The following is a 24,290-nucleotide window of genomic DNA, read 5'->3' as shown; positions in this document are numbered from 1 at the left end:
CCTTGAGTTCCTCTCCCTCCTCTATCCGTCTACCAATCCTCTCGGGCTCCTCATCCTCATCCTCATCAAAAGCGGGAATCATCTCCACTAGATCAGATATCCTAGCTACATCATGAGCTGCAAAAAGCATTGCAAACTCACCAATCATCACCCCATTCACTATCCCATAGGCATAGTCCTATATATGGCCAGCTAGGTGCATGTACTCCTCAACCACTGCAACACTATCAGTGGTGGGTCCCCACTTTGGCACATCCTACCTTCGTCGAGCATACAAGCTTTCTCCCTGTGGTATCCCCTGTTGTCATCCATACTACCGTAAAAATCGACTATGAAAAAATCTCTCAATAACAAAGGGTGTCCGCCCTATCAAAAATCAGAACATATAGACATAAGGCATCTCCATCCCATCATCTGCCCACACCTCACAATCCATATACGGTCTCCAAACAACCGTGTCGATATCATCAAGCACTCACCTCTAATGCTCTACTTTTCCCAGCTTACGTTGGACAACTATCCCTCTATATCAATAGGCATAAGAACACCCAGCTGGCCTATCCCTATCTGCAAGTGGCCTCGCTGGAAGAATATGCTCCCATGCCCACAGCTATAGCAATGTAACCCCAGCTGATAGACTCCCATATCCGAAGTACACAACCTGATGTAGGTCCTTGTATAAGTGGGCCAACATAGCAGACCCCCATGCAAATCGATGACCCTGTGTCACCATGTCCTCCAAGACCAACCCCCATCCTACTACCAATCCCTTTGACCTATGGTCGAGACCTAAGAAGCCACCAATAAATCCTGCTAGCATTGATGGTAGAGGCACATAATCTAAATTAATAAACTCCTGCCAGGGGATCTCATAACCGCAAATCATATCATCCTACAGAATCTGGCGAAGAGCCTCTGTACCACCCTCCTCAGTCTACTCATATGGCAATAGTGCACTTACCATGGGAATCCACAAAATCCGGTAGCAATCCTCAGGTGTCACTATAATCTCACCTGTTGCCAAATGAAAGGTGTTGGTGTCACTATGACACCTCTCGGCCAAAGCTATCAATAAATCCTAGTTAATGATATACCAGGGCATCTCTAACAAAGAGGATAATCCACATCTCTCAATCATGTCCTTGTCTGCCTATGTTAGTCGTGGTATCAATGACCATGGTCTCGGAAATCACTCTTGTGACTGCTCAACCCCAAGCCGCTCCTGTCACCAACAAAACAGGTCCAATATCAGTTTCCTCATCAAATCAAAATTCATATCAAATTCAAATTCAAATTCATATCGACTTGAAACATTAAAAATATTATCAAGTTCTGCATCATATCAATCCATATCAATATCAGACCATTTCAACTTGAAACACTGCAAATCAAATCAAGTTATTTATCAAATCCATATCAGCTTGCAAAACAATTCAATTTTCACATCCATATCAGCTTGAAAAACAACTCAAGTTTCACAACCATATCAACTTGAAAAACAACTCAAGTTTCCCATTCATATAAAATCAAATTCATATTAAAATCCATATCAAATCCATATCAACATCAACTTGAAACATTGAAAATCAAAACAAGTTATCTATCAAATCCATATCAAAAATTCAAAATCGGAACTCATATCAGACAATTTATCAAAACAACACACAACAGGCATGCAGACTAACTATCGCATCCTTCCTAGAAAACCTGGCCAACACCTACCTCTCTTCATTAATCTCATCATCCCTCACAAAATCCTATTTTCTCCAACATTTTCTTCCTACGCACTAAATTTTTTTTTCCACGCGCTACGCTGCCCACCATGTGCTACCAAATACACCCTAAGTGCTAAAATGCACCTATGCGCTACCCTAATCTAGCTTTGTGCCACCTAAAACACCCTATGCACTAAACCTTGTCTATGTGCTATCCTCATCCACCTCCACACTGCAACCCTACCCTACATGCTTGGTTACACCTATGCGCTAGCCTAATCTACCCATGCGAATCCCTATCGACCCTATGCGCTAGGTCTTACCTATGCACTACCCTATACCCACTTAGTGCTAGCCTATTAACCCGCTACACTAAATAACCTTGATGTGCTATGCTAACCTACCTATGCGCTACCCAACGCAACTAGGATGCTACCCTACTTTCTAACACTGGACGCGCTACCATTTTTATCGTATGTGCTAGGGTGCAGACCCTACGTGCTAAACCGGTAAAATCCCCATTAAAAATTAGAAAAACATGACTAAAAATGACAAAATGAAAAGCAAAAAGGGGCCAAAATCAATGACTTACCGGTGGTCCATATGTGGCAGTCCTCTGATACCGCCGAACATGCTCGAATCGATGAGAAGCATGGGGAACCGACATTTTGTCTTTCTCTCCAAGCATCACTTTCTTCAAAGTCAACAACCACAAATGATACAAATAAAACCATTTTTTACCTTTTTATAGGGTAAACGGAAATTAGGGTTAGGTGGTGGTACATGTATATTGCTCATGGTCTCACTTCTAACCCTAAAAAATATCATTATCGGGAGATGAATCAAATTAACGCATTCAACATAGACACAATTCTAAAATGCAAAGAAATTTATCAACAATTATCCAAATCAAATCAAATTTTTTGATTTTTTTTATTCATCTCCCAAGGGGGCATTATCAACATCATTTATCAAATCTTGAACATCATTTCTCAAATCTGGGGCATGATATGAACATCTCGGTATACAACATCATATTGATCATGATCAAAATTTGACGACACCTCGATTTTGTTTGAATTAACATGTGCACACACGTCACTTACAAGAGGGGCAAAATGTAGATGTATAAAAATGACCATATTCCTAAATGAATATTTAATGTTCATTTTATTCTCATTCCTCTATTTAGTTAAATCTAATTTAATTAAATCATACACATTCCTCTATTTAATTAAATAAATTATTCAATTTATTTATTTAAATTCACTTAAGCCTTTTAAGTTATTTAATTAAATAAATCATTTTATTTAATTCAATCCCTTCTCTCTACTTTTAATTAAATTTACATTTAATTAAATAGTTCACCCAAATAGATAAATCTAATTTATTTAAATTCCTCCACTTACAACCAAATTAAAATAAAATAATTTATTTTAATTAAATCCTATTATCCCTCACCCACTTGCATTTTCCCACATCTCCCACTTGCCTCCTAACCCTCTTCCTAAATTCTTCTAGAATCCCTCTAATCTTAATCAATTAACCTAAACCCTTCAATTATCCCCTTTCCCTAAATTTGAGGAAGTCACTTCTCAAATTTGGAGTAAAGTCTTCCAAAGGTATTAAACCCTTTATGCCTTCAACAAGTTAACTTGTTGAAAAGCCCCAAATTTGGAAGGACTCTTACAAATTTATCCCCAGTCTTTCAAACCATTAATGGTTAACTAACCCTTTGTGGCATGGTTAGAGACATTTTTCCTAACTCAACCTTCATCTAACCTAGGGGTCTCATCAAGCAATCATTGCTTTGACCATGGTTATTCCTTTAACCTTTGCACAAGAGTTTATCCTTGGGGTAAAAGCTTTATCCAATGGGTAACCCTAACCTCCTAGGGTAACCATGAGGTCTTCTCAAGCATTTAATGTTTCTTACATCTCCTCTCAAGAAGTCTTATGTTTACAATTGTCACCATTTCGTTGGTGAGAATTGCAAACATGGATTGACAACTTTCAATCCTGGCCCCTGATTAGATCATTCAACCCTGGCCATCCATTGCATTGTTTCTTCTATAAATAGAGATCCCCATCCCTCCATTTGAGAATTCAAGTCTTTAGCATCATACTTATACTTAATTTTAACAAGAATTTAGCCTGTCTTTGTAATAGAAATAAATCTAATAATCATTTTAGAGTATTTCTATCATCTTAGATTAAATCATATAGCTAGTATATCATGTTAGGATAGTATTTTTACTAACCTTGTCATCTTAACATCTAGTTTAGTTCATTTGCTAGAACCATGCATAAATAGGATGCATTCATACTAAATTTGATCCAAAGCATCCCTCGTTCTTGCATTTGTCATCCCTAAGTCACTTTGCTCAGTGATCTAAGAGAAAAGGCATTGGCTTGAGGGACTTTGTGAGATAAAGAACCATGGAACAATCCTTGGGAAGTTGAGCTATTCCTCATGGCTCCATAACTTGCACCAAGAGTCCCATGGGTGTGTGGGAAAGTCTTTGAATAATTTTCACAATTTAAGTTTCATTGAACTGCTTTTCCCGCAAACAAATGGTTTCTTAGAAAATGTATCGTCATTAGTAACATAGATGGATAGGTTTACCCTTATCATAGCTACCTTAATTCCTATAAATTTACATGAAACCCATAAGGGAATCAGCTTTACACTAGTTATTGAAGTTTCCCAAATAAAATCTGTCAAAGTATGTCATTGATAATATATGATATTAAGGATTCTAAAATATCCTATACAAATATTGAAATTTTTAATTTAAATTCTCAGTCAAAGAAGGCCTTTGTACTTGGCTTATCAAAATTTTATCATTTATAATGATAATGGAATAAAAAATGTTGTTACTGGGCAAATTTAGTGGAAGTTATGTAGTGGAAAAGAGAAGCAATTAGTCAATTATAATGCTACTAAATAGCTTAAATAGTTTGCATCAACTATTTCACGACTAACCTCATGTTCCCATGCGGCTGCTTAACTCCATTTTCTACTTAATTTTAAGTAGTTGGAGTGTTCCCATGCAAATTTAAAATTGTTGGAAAAGGAGAATTTAGAATCTTTTTCTATTTAAGTGGAGCAGCTATTATTTAGGAATCAAAAATAAGCTATGGGAAAATAGGGGGGGCTGGAAATAAGCAACAATTGCATATTGCTAAAAATGCCACATGGCTCCACAAATTTGTTTCCCTCTTTTTTTAAAACATTTATTTCTATTTTTTATTGTGCACAAATTATTACTAGTATTATTAATACCAATTTTAAGATTTCCCTTAAAAAATAAGCAAAAAAATAAATACTCATGGGGCCACCAACTCCACAGATATTTCCTAAAAAAGTTGAGCAGCGACTGCTAGCAAAAATAAGCTAAGCAACCGCAGGGGAACATGCCATAAGAAAATTGTACCCATGATTCCCACAAATGCGGAAATGATCATGATTATATTGTTGATTGAGAAAATCATAGAAGCATGAGCTGGCCTGAAACTTATATTATGGCCTGAAACTTATATTATAAAGCAACATTGAAAGGATAAAATTCAAAGGAATAAACCCAATAGCCCCACCAATAAGGTAGCATGGTTGCAACAAGTGTTTTTGTTATGATGTTATGGCAGATAGGTATGAAAAACCAGGTCTATTAGATGTTTAACGATACCCAACAATAATATTGACTCATGGAACATTTAAATTGGCAATAGAAATGCGAAATGGACTTTTGAAAATTCTTTGTGAAAATGCAATAAGTGGTTGCAAAGTCAACCTCCTAAATCCTTTCTGCCATCCTAGCGAGCTATACCAAAATGGGGGCAAGAGTCGATTTATAGGAAGTCGTGAAAGCATAGTGAATAAACGATTTCTAGTATCTACATTATCGTTGCCAATGCTATAATAAGAAATAAATAAAAAATGTGAAAGTGTAGGCAGGGCAGTAAACTATTTAAATGTTTCACAGAGCCATAGTCTGATGCTATATAATCCTTCATTAGATAGATTTGGGCACTCGGAAAACCAAGAGAGCATGTGATATGGTTCAACAACTAGGGTTACCGTAAAATCTATAGGAGAAATATATGACAATGAACTTAGGCAAACCTAGAGTTAACTATAGTGAGAACATGACAAGATGAGAGAGAAGATGTATGTCAAAACTAAGAGTATATAGAAGTAGGTTACTAGCTATAGGAACAACTCACATTATAAATTTTTCAAGGCACACAAGGATGGAGGTCATTTTTACAACTATTCTAAACTTTGAGCATTGCCAACCCGTTTAGCAAGCAACCCTTTCTAAAAACAGAGAGCATCTATTAAAATACCAAAAATAAAATAACATTCCAACAACATTAATCCCAATTGTTTGAGTGTAGATTTAGAGAGCCCTAAAGAAGATAAAGAAAGAATATAACTACAGGCGATTGAAGAGAAAGAAATTGCCTATGGCTACGAGCCCTATTGCAGAATAAATCCTTTTCCTAGTGCTTGAACCGATACATGGAAATAGTCCAGTTATAAAATGTGATTGATCATCTTCCCCTTTCAGTTGATTCTTGAAAAGTAGATCCAATTAAATAAATACAAGGAAAAGAATAATACACAGATAGACCCAACCATTTAATCTGACATAAACATTTCAGCTGCATGAAAATTGAGAAACATGTTTACAAGGGATGTAGGTTCAGAAGCAAAATTTACTCCAACATGGAGGCATCTGAGCAAAAACAATGGCTTGTACGCTCCTCTACATGAAGACACGAGCATGCTAATTACTTGTCACATGTTCTAAAATCCTGATTGCCAACTGTAGAAACGAATAATTATCTTTAGCTTATCTATCTTCTGGACCAACTCACTGCCAGACCTCATTTGTCCTGCGTTCTCTAGGGTTGAATTCTGTGAATTTTTCTGCAGGTCGTCTCCCATAACAATCAAATGTGGCCAAAAGGTTGAATTCTATGAATGCTTTGCAAGCCATCTCCCATGCCAATCAAATGTGACCAAAAAAATTTTGTAGCAAAATTTGGGTAAAAAATATGCAACTTCTATATTGGACATTGACAAAATGAAATAAATCCAGCAAATCTTAGCGATGTTATTGGTGGGACAACAAAAGTTTAATCACCTTTTAATGTTTTAGCCTTCGCAATATTTCCAACAGGCTGGAACTAATAAAGGATGAATCCGTTTGGGTTTGTAGGAATTTATTGCGATAGCGGGTTTAAAGACAATTCCATTGACCAACATTGTCCCCATCTGCAGTCTGCACCAAAATGGAAGCATTGAAGTGGGTTATGGAAATCCATTAAAACATCAAGGAGAGTAGCAAGGAAACACCAAAACCTACTTCCTTACCAAGACTTCAACAGAAATAGAAACACCAACTCAATGCCCTGAAACTTATCCCTTTAACTTGCAACTGCAAATAAAAGATTTGGTTTCATTAACGCCTCATGTAACCTGCTGAAAAATTTGGAATGTTTTTCAACTAAAATAAGACTTCCCCATGTTTGAGAAATCCAGTCTACCATCGTTCGCAGAGAACTTGTATGAAGTAAAACAACTCTTAATCTAATTTGATCTGGAATTGGCTTCCATTCAGTGAATCTGAAGTTATTTTCTCCAATTTTGAAGTGGTTTCTCCAAATCTTTCTAATGACACAACCTAGTGTTGCTCTTTGATATTTGTCCTCGATGACGAAAAGGAATCTACATCTTAATCAAGAATACTAACATGATTCGTTGGACAAGTTTATTCTTTCTTGGTTTAGTTTGACACCTAGTGAGTTGTTGTCACACACTTGGATATATTCACTTTCAAATACAACGTGTATCTCAATAGTCTTGTTGCCTAAGTATCATACCTTGAGATGTTTTATAATCTAATTTTTATAAAGGCAAGTTCGTTGATATAAGCATTCAGTTATATTTTATTGTGAAAGTCTTTCTCACGGGCCAGATTGGTGACACAGATACATTGAATAAAGTTGACTTGGCATTTAAAATGAATGATAACTTTGGTTAATATGGTGATTAATGCTCTTACGGACTAGCGGTATATACTTGAAATATATTGTTCACTTATGCGACCGACATAAATCAAAAGCTTTTGGAGCATCTCTTTGTTTCGTTTGTTTGAACAAAGTTTATTTTTTGGATGAAGTCTGTTACTAACCCTAGTCGCCATGAGAAATGTAGCCACTGCAGCAAAGGACCACGAGTTAGTTTCTTCTGTCAGGAAGGATGATGCAAGGGTGGACTAAACAATGAGCTCAATGTTTTTCTGGTCAGTTTTTCTCTTTCAGTTATCAATGAGGTTGCATATTACAGGTAATATTTTTGTTCAACTGCACATAAAGAATCTAGTATTTCGAATCTGGGGTTTCAGCCATGAGAAATGGAAATAATGAAAAGGGTTTAGTTGTTTTTTAAAAAAAAAAAAAAAAAACTACATTTCGAAAGCATATAGCTTCTATCTTGTTTTTCAGATTTGGGAAATTCAAGAATTTTATGTTATTTACTTCATTTTTGAAAAGGTCGAAACAAAGACAATAATATTGTCTTTCAGATTTTTCTATTGCGCAGTTAAGTAGTTATTTTCAGTTTGCAAAACAAATCCTAGTGAGGGTTTGGTAACCGTATATGAGGGTTATTTTTGAAGATAGTTTTGAGAGCAGTTTAAAAAGAACATATTGAAATACACAGTTTTTTTTGAGTGTGAAAGAGGGAGAAAATAGAGAGGTTTGAAAAAGAAAACACAATGTTATGTGTAAAATAAAACACAATAGAACAAAATATTATCAGACATTTTGATTGTTGAGGGTTCTAGATTATTACTCTGCTTTGTTGCAGAGTACATGTGGCTACAGTGGTTGGAATTATCTTTGTTGTTCAGAGATTGAGTTTTCTCTCTGATAGTGTTTAATCTTTAAAGAATGTTATCATTCTCTATTTGCTATACAAAGACATGAAGAATATTGTTGCAAAATTATTTTAGTGAGAACCATTTGCATAGATTGATATATTATACTCGCTCCAATCATTGATAGTTTTGTGACTGCAAAACTTAGTGCAATCATAAAGCTACCAGTGACTGTAGCTTGAGTTGGATTTTTTTATATATATTGGATAAGACAAAGGGGTTGGTACTCCTTGAGGCTTTATGGCCTCTAAATTTTGTGTACTGAGTTGGTGCTCTTTGAAATAATATAAGGAATCTTTTACTGAGTGGTTTTTCTATCCTAGGAGGGTTTTCCACTCATGAAAATTATGGTGTTATGTGCCCAATCTTGTCTCAGTTTGTCTTACTAGTCAACGCTCTAATACTTCATGTCTTTTGCTCTTTTTACTTCATACTCAGCTCTGTTTGAATTTATGTGATGTAATCTTTGCAATACACTTTTAGTTGTTTTATGTTTTGTAAAAGAATCAAAAACATCCTGTTTTCTGAAAAGCATAAATCAAGATTTTTCATCTGTCCTTATTTTTGAATGATCTGTTTTACTTGCTTCGATAACAGTGTTGTTTTGAGATGTTAAGTCTCATTTGTTCAGATTTACAACTCACATTTTCACTGTCAATCATCTGTGCTTATTGTTAAACAAGTTTATCAAGTTTTATGGAGTTCTTATCAAAATTGTTACACTCTGACTCCCCCCCCGCCCCCCACCTCTCAAAGTGTCTCCACTTCCAACAAGTGGTATCAAAGCATTGGGTCCCTCATATAGGTCTTTCCTAGGGATTGTTCTTGGTCTTTTGGAAGTTTTTTTTTATGGCTCATTCTCAAGAAGGTGCTTCTCTATCAAGAGCTCCCCTCTGTGATGGCACACATTATGTGTTTTGGAAGATCAGGATGGAAACATACTTGATCTCTATTGATGTAAATGTGTGGAACATTGTTACCACAAAATATGTTGTTCCTACTTCTATTCCTTCAAATCCTGATGCTAAAACTCAATATGAGTTAAATGCTAGAGCTAAGCATGCTCTCTTGTGTGGTCTCACCAAGGATGTGTTTGTTAAAGTTATGCATTGTGCATCTACTAATGAAACATGGAGTAAGCTTGAAACTATTTATCAAGGTGATGCAAAGGTCAAAGAATCTAAATTTCTCACACTAAAGAATCAGTTTGAGTCATTGAGAATGAAAGAAGATGACACTATTGCAAATTATTTTCTTAGAATTGATGAAGTTGTGAATTCAAGAAGGGGTCTTGGTGAAAATGTTGATGAAAAAGATGTTGTCAGAAAGGTTATTAGAACTTTACTACCTAAATTTGAAACTAAGGTGTCAACTTTAGAATAAAAGAAAAGTTTTTCTACAATGCCTCTTGATAGCCTTCAAAGCATACTCATAGCCTATGAAATGAGGATAGGTAGTAATCCTTCTAATTCTAAAGAAACTACTTTTAAAATAGAAAAGAAGGAGGAACCAGATAGTGAGTATGAACTTTTAGATGCTATAGAAGCCCTGCTAGTTAGAAAGTTAAAAAAAAAATATAAGGGAAAATTACCCTTCAAATGCTTTAATTGCAACAAAGCTGGACACTTTGCTGCTCAATGTCCCCTGAGTGATCAAAATAGTGAAGAAGAAAAACCAGAAAAAGTTTTCAAAAAGAAAAAATGGAACTCTAAAAAGAAATTCAATCCTTTTCAGAAAAAGAAGAGTCTTTTAATAAAAGAAGATTCTGAAAATGATTCAGATGACTCACCTTGTGAAGGTGATGAAACTTTGTTTATGGCTGAAATAGAAACTTCCTCAAAGAAAGATATAATTAACATGTTAGAAGATAAATCTGATGACTTAGATCTAGGTGAAATTGATCTTGAAGGAGAGTTGCTTTGTGCTCTCAAAGAAATCAAAAGACTAAAGAAGCTTGTAGCTTCTCATGAAAGTGAAAATCAGATTTTGCAAATTGAATTAAAAGATTCAAAGCAAACAGTAGAAGATCTAAAAGTCTTACTTGCTGATAGTGAGTTGAAAGTTAACACTTTGGAACAACAAACTAATTCTTTGCATAAGCAGATTGGGTAGTATGAAAGTACCTTGCATTTGAATGAAATCTTAAGCAAACAAAAACAATGCAAGAATATGACATGTGTAGGTTTTGAGAGTGCTGAATCATCAAAACAAATTACTAAACCTACAAACAGAAACCAATTTCAGGCTTACAATAGAATGACACATTTTAGGTTTGGGTTCTTTCATGGTTACTATTTTTACTGCAACAAGTTTGGCCATAATGTTAACACTTGCAGATTTTTTCAAAATAGAACTCCTATGTTTGGACACAATCAAGCCTATGGCTTTCCAAACACTGTGAAGTGCATTAATTGTAACACCTTCAGACATACTTCTTCTCAATGAAAATCAAAGGCAAACATTCATAAGATGTGGAAACCAAAGTTTGTCCCTAGTACTGAACAGTCTATGATAGTGCAAACTGCATTCCTTTCAAGTAAGAAGTCATTGTGGGTGTTGGACAGTGGCTATTCACACCATATGACAAGAGACAGAAATAAATTTATTCATTTTGAAGACTTTGATGGAGGTTTTGTAAGATTTGGTGATAATTCAGGAGCCTTTGTCAGAGGTAAGGGTACATTATTATTGAATGATGATACTCCAATACATGATGTGTATTTTGTTGAAGGATTGAAACACACCCTGCTAAGTGTTAGTTAGATTTGTGATAGTGGTTATAATGTGTCCTTTACTTCTTATGGTTGTGCTATAAAAACTAAGTCTGGTAAAATTGTAGCTGCTGGTTTGAGAACAATTGGCAATGTTTACAACCTACTTGACTCCATAAACTATGAAATCAATGAAGGCATGTGTCTTATGGGTCAAGTTGAGAAAAATTGGCTATGGTACAAATGCTTGGGACATGTGAACTTTGATAATCTGATTCGAATCAGCAAGAATCAAAATGTTAGAGGCTTACCCATCTTGAGTAAACCAACAAACTCTGTGTGCAAAGAGTGTCTTAAAGGTAAACAGACAAAAACATCTTTTAAATCTAAAGAACACTCTTCTATTAGACCATTACAACTTGTTCACACAGATTTATGTGGTCCAACTAGGACAAAATCCATCAACGGTGAACAATACTTCATGCTTTTTGTGGATGATTATACAAGAATTGTATGGGTCACTTTTCTCAAACATAAATCAAAAGCATTTGTCAGGTTTAAAATTTTTCAGGAAAATGGTTGAATGTGAAACTGATTTAAAGCTCAAATGTTCAAGATCTGACAAAGGTGGTGAGTTTACATCACAAGAGTTTATAGATTATTGTGAGAAACATGGCATTAAAAGACAATATGCTGCTACCCGAACACCTCAATAGAATGGGGTGGTTGAAAGAAATAATTGACAGTCAAAGAGATGGCTTGCACAATGTTGAATGAAGCAAATCTTCTAGACATATATTGCAAAGAAGCTATTCACATAATAGTTTACATTCTGAATCATGTGCAAATCAGGGTAAAATCCACCTTTACTCCTTATGAACTCTGGTATGGTAAAGCTGCTTCAATTAAATACTTCAATATTTTTGATTGCAAATGTTATATAAAAAGAGATGAAGAAAATCTAGGAAGCTTTGATGCTAAGACTGATGAGGGTATCTTTCTTGGATACTCTACTCATAGCAAATCTTATAGATGTTTCAATAATAGATTGAACAAGATTGTTGAAACTGTTAATGTAAGATTTGATGAGCAATTCCTTCTAAGTGATGGTATGCAGGATGTTGAAGAGGATATTTCAATAAGACTGGAACAAGTTCCTAAATCTGCTAAAGCAGAAATTACAAATGAAAAGAGTCCTCCACCAAGTCCTAAAGCAGAAATTCCTTTACATACACCCTCTAGAATCATTACTAACAGACATCCTCAAAGTCATATTATTGGTGAAATAGATGCAGGAATCTTGACTAGGAGAAGAGCAAAAACTGGTGAACAAGCTCAAATGGCTGAGCATTACTGTCTGGTGACTGATTTTGAACCTAAGTCTGTTTCTGAAGCTCTTGTTGATGATTGTTGGCTAAATGCAATGCAAGATGAAATCAGTCAAATAGAAAAGAATAAAACCTGGGAACTTGTGCCTAGACTAGATGATAAAAATGTTATAGGGGGTAAATGGATTTTTAGAAATAAACTTGATGAATTTGGTAAAATTGTTAGGAATAAAGCACGCTTTGTGTGTAAAGGCTATGCACAACAAGAAGGTGTAGATTTTGGTGAAACATTTGCACCTGTTGCTAGGCTAGAGTCAATACGAATATTTCTGGCATACTCATGTTATAAAAACTTTAATGTTTATCAAATGGATGTTAAAACAACATTCCTTAATGGTTATCTTGATGAAGAGGTATATATGGAACAGCCAGAAGGGTTTGTCTCTGTAAATAAACTTGATTATGTATATAGGTTGGAAAAGGCTCTTTATGGCCTTAAACAAGCTCCAAGAGCTTGGTACTCCAGGTTAGATGCCCATCTTATAGCAAATGGATATACTAGAGGTGGAGTTGACAGTAACTTGCATGTCAAACTTGAAGGTAATGATATTTCAATTGTTGAAGTATATGTGGATGATATTATTTTTGGCTGCAATAATAATGCCTTATCCAAAAAGTTTTCAAAACTTATGGAATCTGAATTTGAAATGTCCATGTTGGGTGAATTAACCTTCTTTCTTGGTCTTCAAGTAATGCAGCTTGAACAAGGCATTTTTCTCTCACAAACCAAATATGCAAAAGAGATGCTTAAAAAGTTCAATATGATAGATTGCAAACCTGTTAGTACTCCAATGGAGACTAGCTATAAATTGACCAAGTCAGATGACTCACTTGAGGTAAATCAATCTGAGTATAGATCAATGATCGGCAACCTACTTTATTTGACTGCATCTAGGCTTGATTTGATGCATGCAGTTTGTTTGGTTTTACGTTTTTAGTTTGCCCCCAAACAATCTCATTTGATTGCTATGAAAATGATTTTCAAGTATATTCAAGGTACTTTAGACTATGGTTTGTGGTATTCGCGAAATAATGATTTCACTCTTGTTGGTTTTATGGATGCTGACTGGGCTGGCTGTATAGATGATAGAAAAAGCACTAGTGATGTAGCTTTCTTCTTAGGTGATCACCTTGTTGCCTGGCACAGCAAAAAGCAAGAATGTGTCACTTTATCAACTGCAAAATCTGAATATATTGCAGCAACAGCTTGTTGTACGCAGTTAATCTGGATGTCTCATCAACTTGTTGATATGGGTATTATAGCCGACAAGCCCATCTCTATCTTCTATGATAATACTAGTGCCATCAGTCTTTCCAAGAATCATGTGATGCACTCTCGCACTAAACATGTTGCTATGGAATTACTGTTTCTGGGAGAACAAGTGTTGGCTAATGAATTTCAAGTTTTATATGTACCTTCCCAGGCACAAGTGGCTGATATTTTTACAAAAGCTTTGTCTAAGGAAGTTTTTGAGCAGTTAAGGGATAGATTGGGAGTGCTTTCTGAATCTGCTCTTGTCTCCACCTAATGCATGATTTGAGGGGGAGCTTTTCTCTTCACAAGAAGCAATCTATTGCTTTCCCCTTTGTCCTTGTGACAAAAGAAGGGGGAGATAGTTTAACATTTTAACATTTAACATTTTAATAGTTTGGTATTATAGTGGCAATGGCATTCAATGGCATTTCATTTCCTTTTATTGATGACTAATTTTCCTTGACAATTTGGTTTTATTGTTAGATATAGATCAGATTGGTATAATAGTTAACATTTTAATAGTTTGGTATAGTTTGGTATTACAGTGGCAGTGGCATTCAGTGGCATTTCATTTCCTTTTATTGATGACTACTTTTCCTTGACAGTTTGGTTTTATTGTTCGATACAGATCAGATTGGTATTATTGGTATATGGACAGATTGGTATTATTGGTATATAGACAGTTTGGAGTTCTTGTTTGATATAGATCAGATTGGTATTATTGATACAAATGAACAGTTTGGTATTACAGTTTGGTATTCTTGTTTGATACAGATCAAATTAGTATTATTGATACACATGAACAGTTCGGTATTCATTTTTGGGAGTTCATTTCTTCTTCAACAACATTCTGACGGTATTCACTCTTTTTATTACAGAATTGCATATTACAGGTTTCAAAGTGTTCTGTATTTATTACAGGATTGCATATGGCATGTTTAAGTGATGATTGTATGTGTTGTATTTATTGACAATGGCATTCTTTACATTGTTTTGGTCCCTTCAGTGATATTTATACATGGGCAGGCAGTTTGTTTCTTGACAGTTATTATCTATTTCCTTAGTGATGTTATTATGATTCTTGGAATTTGGTTCTGATCACTTAGCCTGACTCTTGACAGCATACTTCATGGTCAATGATGGCTTCGTTGTTTTTCCTTTTTTTTGCCATCAAGGACAAAGGGGGAGTTTGTTGGTCTTTGATATTTGTCCTCGATGACCAAAAGGAATCTGCATCTTACTCAAGAATACTGACATGATTCGTTGGATAGGTTTATTCTTTCTTGGTTTAGTTTGACACCTGGTGAGTTGTTGTCACACACTTGGATATATTCACTTTCAAATACAACATGTATCTCAATAGTCTTGTTGCCTAAGTATCATACCTTGAGATGTTTTATAATCTAATTTTTATGAAGGCAAGTTCATTGATATAAGCATGTATTTATATTTTATTGTGAAAGTCTTTCTCAGGGCCAGATTGGTGACACAGATACATTGAATAAAGTTGACTTGGCATTTAAAATGAATGATAACTTTGGTTAATATGGTGGTTAATGCTCTTACAGACTAGCGGCATATTCTTGGAATATATTGTTCACTTATGCGACCGACATAAATCAAAAGCTTTTGGAGCATCTCTTTGTTTCATTTGTTTGAACAAAGTTTATTTTTTGGATGAAGTCCGTTACTAACCCTAGCCGCCATGAGAAATGTAGCCACTGCAGCAAAGGAGCACAAGTTAGTTTCTTCTGTTGGGAAGGATGATGCAAGGGTGGACTAAACAATGAGCTCAATGTTTTTCTGGTCAATTTTTCTCTTTCAGTTATCAATGAGGTTGTGTATTACAGGTAATATTTTTGTTCAACTACACATAAAGAATCTGGTATTTCGAATATGGGGTTTCAGCCATGAGAAATGGAAATAATGAAAAGGGTTTAGTTGTTTTTTTATAAAAAAAAATGAAACTACATTTCGAAAGCATATAGCTTCTATCTTGTTTTTCAGATTTGGGAAATTCAAGATTAAAATTTTTATGTTTACCGCCTTTTGAAAAGAAACGAAATGATGCATTTATCATCCTTAATTTCTTGTATTTTCTAATTTTATATCCATCATCCATTACCCACATGTTATATATTACTATTTTCTTGTGACAAATTTCATCATGCATCCTTAAATTTTCTATCGTGGTATGCTAGACAATTAAGTTTTTCTTGCAATTGGGTGTGATTTGAATACTCTGGCATTACAAATACTGATGGTGCAAATAAGTTCATGCCACATCATAATGCTACACATGCACCATTTTTACTGCCACTGCCCTGTCAACTAAGGTTTTTGACTATAAAATGCATGTCAAATATTCACAACATTGATCCCATTGTAGATGGCCTCTTGGCAAAATGAGCAAGTGCATTTCAACCTCCAGTCATTTCCCTTCCAATTACGCAATCAATTCAATTCTTGACAAATGTCAAATTTATTAAAAAATTGAAATGTTAACTAATACTTTTCCTATTATTGTAGGAAGCCTCATGACATCATTATTACTAATGATAGCAGATATGAAAGAAAGGGGATAAGAATGCTAAAGGTAGTCAAGAATTCTGAGTAGATTGTCAAATAGGTAAGAAACTTGTTCACTATGCAAAAATGGAAGGGTAAAACACTACCAAAATAGGGTCTTGGATGAAATTAAATATTTTGATGCATTCTGTATATAGGTCGATCTAAATGACCAAAATTATGAGTGGAATCCCTATTTGATTTATCATCCTTACTTCTTCCCCGCCGGGATTTCAAAATATATTCCTATAGAATCAAAATGATATATCAGCCAAAAGTTTATGATAATGTAGAATCCTAGCAAGGTTTTGAAAATGATTGACAAATTATAATACATTAGGAAAATGTTGATGTATTCATAGAAATATTTTTGAAGTGAAGTTAGCTATAAAGAACTCTACCTAGATAAGAAGAAGGAACTAGGGGAAGATCTAATTTAATTAATTAGGAATAAAGTTCCTAACAGACTAGTTTCTCTTGAGTGTCCTTTTGACATGCATGCAAGGTACATCATGAAGAAAATGATTGAGTCAGTTAATATTTCTAGAGAATATGAGAACATGAATATTAGGAATGTAGTTGATCCTAAACTAATATGTATACGTAAATTATGTACACTTGAAAAGAGAGAAATTTTGATAAGGCCTTATTATGTACAAATATGTTTTCTTCCAATGTTATGATGACTTGAAAAAATTTATTTCGAGCTAACATCAATACCATATACCCCTCAAAGCTTTAACTTCTCCATTCAGCTAGAACTAAAGAAATTATAATCCTATGATCACTGGTGCTATCTCTTGGGAAATTGATAAGATCCTAAAATCCAAGATTATTTATCCCATTCATCACTCTACATGGGTGGCTGACATTATTCTATTTTGTAAGAAGAATGGGGACATAATAATATGCATGGATTTTAGGAATTCAAATCAGTCATCCATTAAAGATAACCATTCTTTTCCAAATATGGATCATGTACATAAGAATATGATGGATTTCAGGAATTCAAATCAATCATCCATTAAAGATAACGATTCTCTACCAAATATGGATCATGTATTACAAACAATCATTGGGGAAAAGATTATGCCTATGGTAGATGGATTTTCATATTATAATCCGATCAATGTGTATAGGAATGATTAGCATAAGACAAGATTTATAACACCTTGGCAACATTTGAATACAATCACATGGCTTTTGGCCTAATCATGATGGTATGATGAAAGAACAAGGATCCGGTCAACTACTGAGAGTGGGGGGGTGAATCAATAGATAGAAAAACTGATATTAACTTCACCAATCTCAAAATCAACCTCTCAAAGTAAACTTAGAACTATCAATGCAATATCACTGTCAAGATTAAACTATCAAGTTAAACTGGTTGTCTATTACAACAGATTAAAAGTAAACAACTTGAAACTCATAAATATCCAAATACTTTTACTGACATAAGTAAAACTTTATTTCATATTGTTGTCAGTTATCATGACTTATCAAAGTGGATTATGTAGTTAAGTAAATCAACCATTATAAACATAACTAGAAAAACATTCACCACTTGACACAATATTTTCGACATGGAAACCCAAATGGGAAAAACCACGGTGAGATGAGACTCACAAGATAACTAACTGAACTCTTCTAAAGTTCTCCCTATTAGGAGCAAAGCCTGTTAAAGCTTTAAAAAAAGTCCTATTAAGAACAGATCCTATTAGGGACCACCCAGTTAAGGCATTGACTATAATGCCTTGTTAGAAGCAATACCCTATGAGGAGTAACCTCAGTAGAGGATTTGAAATCCAAGATAATGGACCACCTGGTTAGAGGATTTGAATAACACCAAGCTTGTTAGAGCTTACCCGGTTAGGGGATTTTGACTATTGTAATTGTTAGGAAACAACAAAGATTTGTTGATCTGTTTGAATAGCACTACACTTGCTTGTTCAAATCCTTTTCATGCTCCTATCTGCCTTTACTCAAACTGCAGATACATCATCTGGTTCGGCAACCACACACTCGAATGAAACTTTGCCAACTCTGAAACTAAAAAACTCATCGACCTTATAAAAAAATCAACTAGGTTGGTAACACAACATAAACCTAATTCTCTCATAGAGATTACAAACAAGTCGGTTCAAGTATGACCGTTGGATTACATAACAATCTCTACACATCATTCAAGAAATCCTTGACCACTCCTTGATCACCGCTTAATCAAACTTAGTAACTCATCACGCACTTTGCATTACATGTAATATACTTGCTCATTCCCTGGACAAAAACCATTACCTCAATGCGCCAAAAATACTTTTTGACTCTCTTCATACAATAAGCATATGTTTTATAATCATTACCGCTCATCATTAGATTATAAACCAATACAACCAATTCACCAAACTTAATCAGTTAGGATTTATCAGATCAATAGGCAGGGTTTATCGGTTCAACTCTCCAATACTTAGCGATACCGGTTCACTCCACAAACTTACCTACCAGTTACAGTTCCTTTCACTAGCTCTTCCTACCGGTTACAAAACAACATTACAACAATATCATTATCAGTTAATTGACATCAATGATAACATAACATATAATTAATGCAATCTTCATGCAAATGCCAACAAATCAATGTAGGTGCTACTTTTCAGTAAGATATAGATATATCATTTGGCCAGCTGAGGAATAAAATCATTGTGATTTATTCAAGGATGACCTGACTTTATAAAAAAATAAGTGAAAATCATCTTAAAAAAGAAGAGAATCAATTCTAAAGACCTAGTATCAATCTTACAAAGATGCAAAGAATATGGTATCTCTTGAATTTCTGAATTATTTTATTTGTCACTAAAGGTAAGCTCCTTGGTGACATCATCTCCAAAGAGGAAATCAAAATCAATCCTGAATGAGTTAGAGCCATACAATAATTGAGCATACCATTTAGCCAAATAGGGTAAACTCTTTCTTCGGTTAAGTAAATTTTGTTATAAAGTTTGTCCCTAATTTCTTGGAAATTACCAAACACATAGTGGACATGATGAATGAGAGACAAGGTTTCAAATGTAAGAAATCTATTAAGACAGGGTTTAAGGACATCAATAAGGCCATCATACATGCCTCTTTCTTAGTACATCTAAATTTCAATATGGAATATCATTTATTGTTATGCATTAGAACACACTATGTATGTCATCCTATTACATATCAATGTGTAGAAAACTGAGGCACCTATTGCCTTGATGAAAGTTCCTCTAAGAAAACACAAAATAAATTGGTCTTAGATGGAAAAACATGCATTTGTAATTGTGAAAGTAGTTAAACAATTTAGGTTTTATATCCTACATTCTCATGAAATTATGTATGTAGTTGACCAAGCCATTAAGAGAATTCTTAATCAATAAAAAAATGTTTATAATATAAGAGGCACTCGTGTAGATAAAGTGCAATAATATGATCTATTTATTAAACCAACAAATCTATTCAGGAGCTAGGAATTATCCATGTTGATGGCTACAATTAAAATTTGAAACAACAAAAGAAGTGTTGGAATCAATGAACACTAAGAGGGCAGAGGGGGTGGGTTGGGGGGGGATGGGGCGAATTAGTGTTCTACAACTTCAGACTTTCTTAACTACTTCTACAAGAAATTTCATGCAAATGAATAAGAGAGATAAGCACAAGCAAAACACGCACAAAAGTAGCACCATAACACCAAGATTTTGTACGTGGAAAACCTGGTCAAGGGAAAAACCATTATGGGAATCCTTCCCATAGTAAGATAATAATTTGTTAGAAGCATGTGAAAAGTTTACATAAGAATGTACATTCATTCAGGTGCATTGCCTAGACCTCACTACTCAAATTACATATAAGGGCTACAAATCGGAAGGCTCATTGCCTTACAAAGAAATTAAGAAAGGTAACAATAGGATTGAACTATAAATTAGCATCTATAAATGCATTGGATATTTTAAGTTTAAGCACAGAATAAAATTGTGTCATTTCTCTAAGACTCTCTACTCTATTTTGTTGATCTTCTCTAATTCGGAGCAAAAATCCTTCAACTGTACATGTGAAATTGCGCACAATCGCACATACATAACATTCACACACTTCCTGGTATCCAAAATGAACTGTCCAATCTCTTATATATATCTGCAATATGACTTTATCTCACCAACAAGTCGGCTTCAAAAACACTTGCAAATTATGAAATGCATAAGATGTGTCGGTAGAATCCGATTACCAATGCATATGCAGACCAAAAAATATTGATTACATGCTTCCCATATGTCGGCCAATTATCCTCGCATACAAAATTAATCACCAAAATCATTCCAATAATTTTGCACAACACATTACACCGTTGGTCGGCCAAATAGCATTGTTCTTCCTAAAATGCTGAATACCGGATCTTCATACACACATGAAAGACAACACCAAAGGCTAAGATTTTGGAATAAGATACTCCAAACATCCAACCAACTATGTATATCACTTCAAAGCAAAATGTACAACCAAAATGAAGTTCTACTCAAAATACTCCCATACTATCAAATATTGTGTTCCACCTTCCAAACTTAAGCAAAATTTGACTTCATACTTTCTGTAGGATGAATCTATAAAGTCTAGATAGAATCTCTAAGAATTTTTGTCATCAATGAAAACTCCCATATACTTATCTACACTTATGTAGTCTCTCTTTCCAACAATCTCCCCCTTTGGCATTGATGGCAACACTAAGTGAAAAATGACTAAGTGTCAAAGCAAAAATGTCATACACTTCAAACTTGCAAAAAAACAAAACTTCTGCAGACTACCCCTAAGAGTATATACCATTTTTCACTTCCCTTTCTCCCCCTTAGATATGAATAACAAAGGTAGGTATCCACAAATCAAAATTTTCAAAACATACAAAAAATTGAAGATATCTACAAAAATGTTCTTAAATGATTACAAATGGTCATCTCATCTATTCTTCAGATTTTCCAAAATAGATATGAGACTGCTGAATAGATATGTATGTATCTTTGTTTCCCTAAGATCTATAGGAGTAGTTTTACTCAATGCATTTTGAGCATCCTGCAAATTGTTGAATAAAGTGTCTAACTAGGGACTGATTAGATTCCTTAGCTCTCCCACTCTTCCTACAATCCTATCCTTCTCCTGACTTAGACTATTTATTTTATCAAGTAGAAAAATCACCTGATTTTCTCTACTACTTTAAAAAATAGACTGAGGATTATAAGATTGAGATAGGCTGGCGGGTAAGTGCAAGGTAATGAGTCATAAATTAGTGGAAGTTTGCGCATTGCAAAACATGCTCTTAGAAATGGGGGCCCATATTTACTAAGGGACCCCGAGCCAAAAGGTAATGGGGGCCCAAGGCAAAAATAAACGGGCCCCCATTTTGTTCTAAAATGGTGGCCTGCTTTCAAACAAAATGGGGGCCTATTTATTAAAAATGGGCCCTCGTTTTTAAATCATATTTTACCCTTTTTTTTCGGGTGGAATTTGTCATTTACACCCTGCAACTGAAGTGAGAAAAGGAGATAAAAAATGGGCCCCTATGTCATGGACTCCATTTCAAGCCTCCACCACTATCCCAGGTACACATTCAATCATCCATCTTCACATTTTGTAATTTTCTTGTATATTTTTCCTGTTTTTTGAGTATTATTTAAATTTTTTTGGTATTATTTTAGTTTTTTTTTTAAAGTAGCCTATAAGTAAATTTGTTTTTACATTTGTAAATTCATAATTTTTATCTAAAATATTCTTCAACAGTTAACCCTAAACCCTAATCAACAAATTTACAAATCAAAACCAAATCTAGATAGTTAACAAAACAAAATATCAAATTTACAAGATACAAGATATCTTAGAAACATCAAAACCAAAACTAAATTGAAACAAAACTGAAACTAAATGGAAATCAAAACCAAAACCAAAACCAAATCGAAACAAAACCAAAACTAAATGAAAATCAAAACCAAAACCAAAACCAAATCAAAACTAAATGGATGTATCAAAACCAAAACCAAAATGAAATACTCATTAAGAATTAGCCATTGGCATAGTCAAGTTATTATAGATTTGATAACTATTTTCCTATTATTCCATGACATGACATAATAGGACCAATTATGGACCTATTATGGTATGTCATGGCATAATAGGAAATATTATGCCATCATGTCATATTAAGGCATGTCATGGCATAATAGGAATATAGTAAGTCCTATTATGCCATGACATGGCATAATAGGACACATTATGCCATGATGGAAAATAATGTTCCTATTATGCCATGTCATGGTATGATAGGACCAACTATGGACCTATAATAGGACCGTTAAATGTTTCTAGGAATTAACTTTTTAGGTATTGGGTCTTTCAATGAATAAACAAAAAAATTTAACCACTTCTAGCAAACCACCATTCCAATTATTTAAATTCAACATATGTACCAAAATTGTTCTTAATCATCATTAGGTAATACAAAAGTTACCACTATTAGTTATTGGTACCTTTCTAGTGCCTTGGATCATTTTTAGGTGACCATGTGGCCTTTTGGGCTATTCTAGTGGGTTAGGGGAAGTCAAAAAAATAGGTGAGATGTTTTAGATTTCATGGACTAGACAAAATCCATAATTAAAACCATAATTTGAGCTACTGGACATTGTTATTCAACTAAAAATTCATTTTAGAAGAGGCAAATCCAAATGTATAACCTTAAAAGTAATTAACATTACTCTTCAAATTTTAGATATCAAAGTTTAGGCTTAGGTTTATGCCATGTCATGGCATAAAGGTCCTATTATGGTCCTATTATTCTATGTCATGGTATAAAAGGACTAATAATGGAAACATTATGCCATGTCATGGAATAATAGGACATATTATGCCATGATGGTATAATATGTCCTATTATACGATGACATTGCATAATAGGTCCATAGTTGGTCCTATTATATCATGTCATGGCATAATAGGACCTATTATGCTATGATGACATAATAAGTCCTATTATGCCATGACATTGTATAATAATCCACCTATTATTCCATCATGGCATAATAGGTCCATAATAGAACCTATTAAGCCATGACATGACATGATTTTCTTGAATTGCCAACTTCATCATCTAATTCATCTCCAACACTAAAGTACTAATTCAGCATGTTTACTTAGTATGATAGGACCAATTATGGACCTATTATGTTGTGTCATGTAATAATAGGACCTATTATATCATCTCATGGAATAATAGGACCTATTATGCCATGATGACATAATAAGTCCTATTATGCCATGACAGAATAATAAGTCCTATTATGCCATGACAACATAATAAGTCCTATTATGCCATGACATTGCATAATAGTCCACCTATTATCCATAATAGGACCTATTATATCATCTCATGGAATAATAGGACCTATTATGCCATGAGAACATAATAAGTCCTATTATGCCATGACATTGCATAGTAGTCCACCTATTATCCATAATAGGACCTATTATGCCACGACATGACATGATTTTCTTGAATTGCCAACTTCATCATCTAATTCATCTCCAACACTGAAGTGCTAATTCGACATGTTTACCTAGTATGATAGGACCAATTATGGACCTATTATGCCATGTCATGGCATAATAGGACCTATTATATCATGTCATGGCATAATAGGACC

This window comes from Cryptomeria japonica, chromosome 9 (assembly GCF_030272615.1).
Source record: "Cryptomeria japonica chromosome 9, Sugi_1.0, whole genome shotgun sequence".
NCBI classification, from domain to species: domain Eukaryota; kingdom Viridiplantae; phylum Streptophyta; class Pinopsida; order Cupressales; family Cupressaceae; genus Cryptomeria; species Cryptomeria japonica.
The sequence above is the reverse complement of the archived record's forward strand: the minus strand, read 5'-3'. Positions refer to the sequence as shown.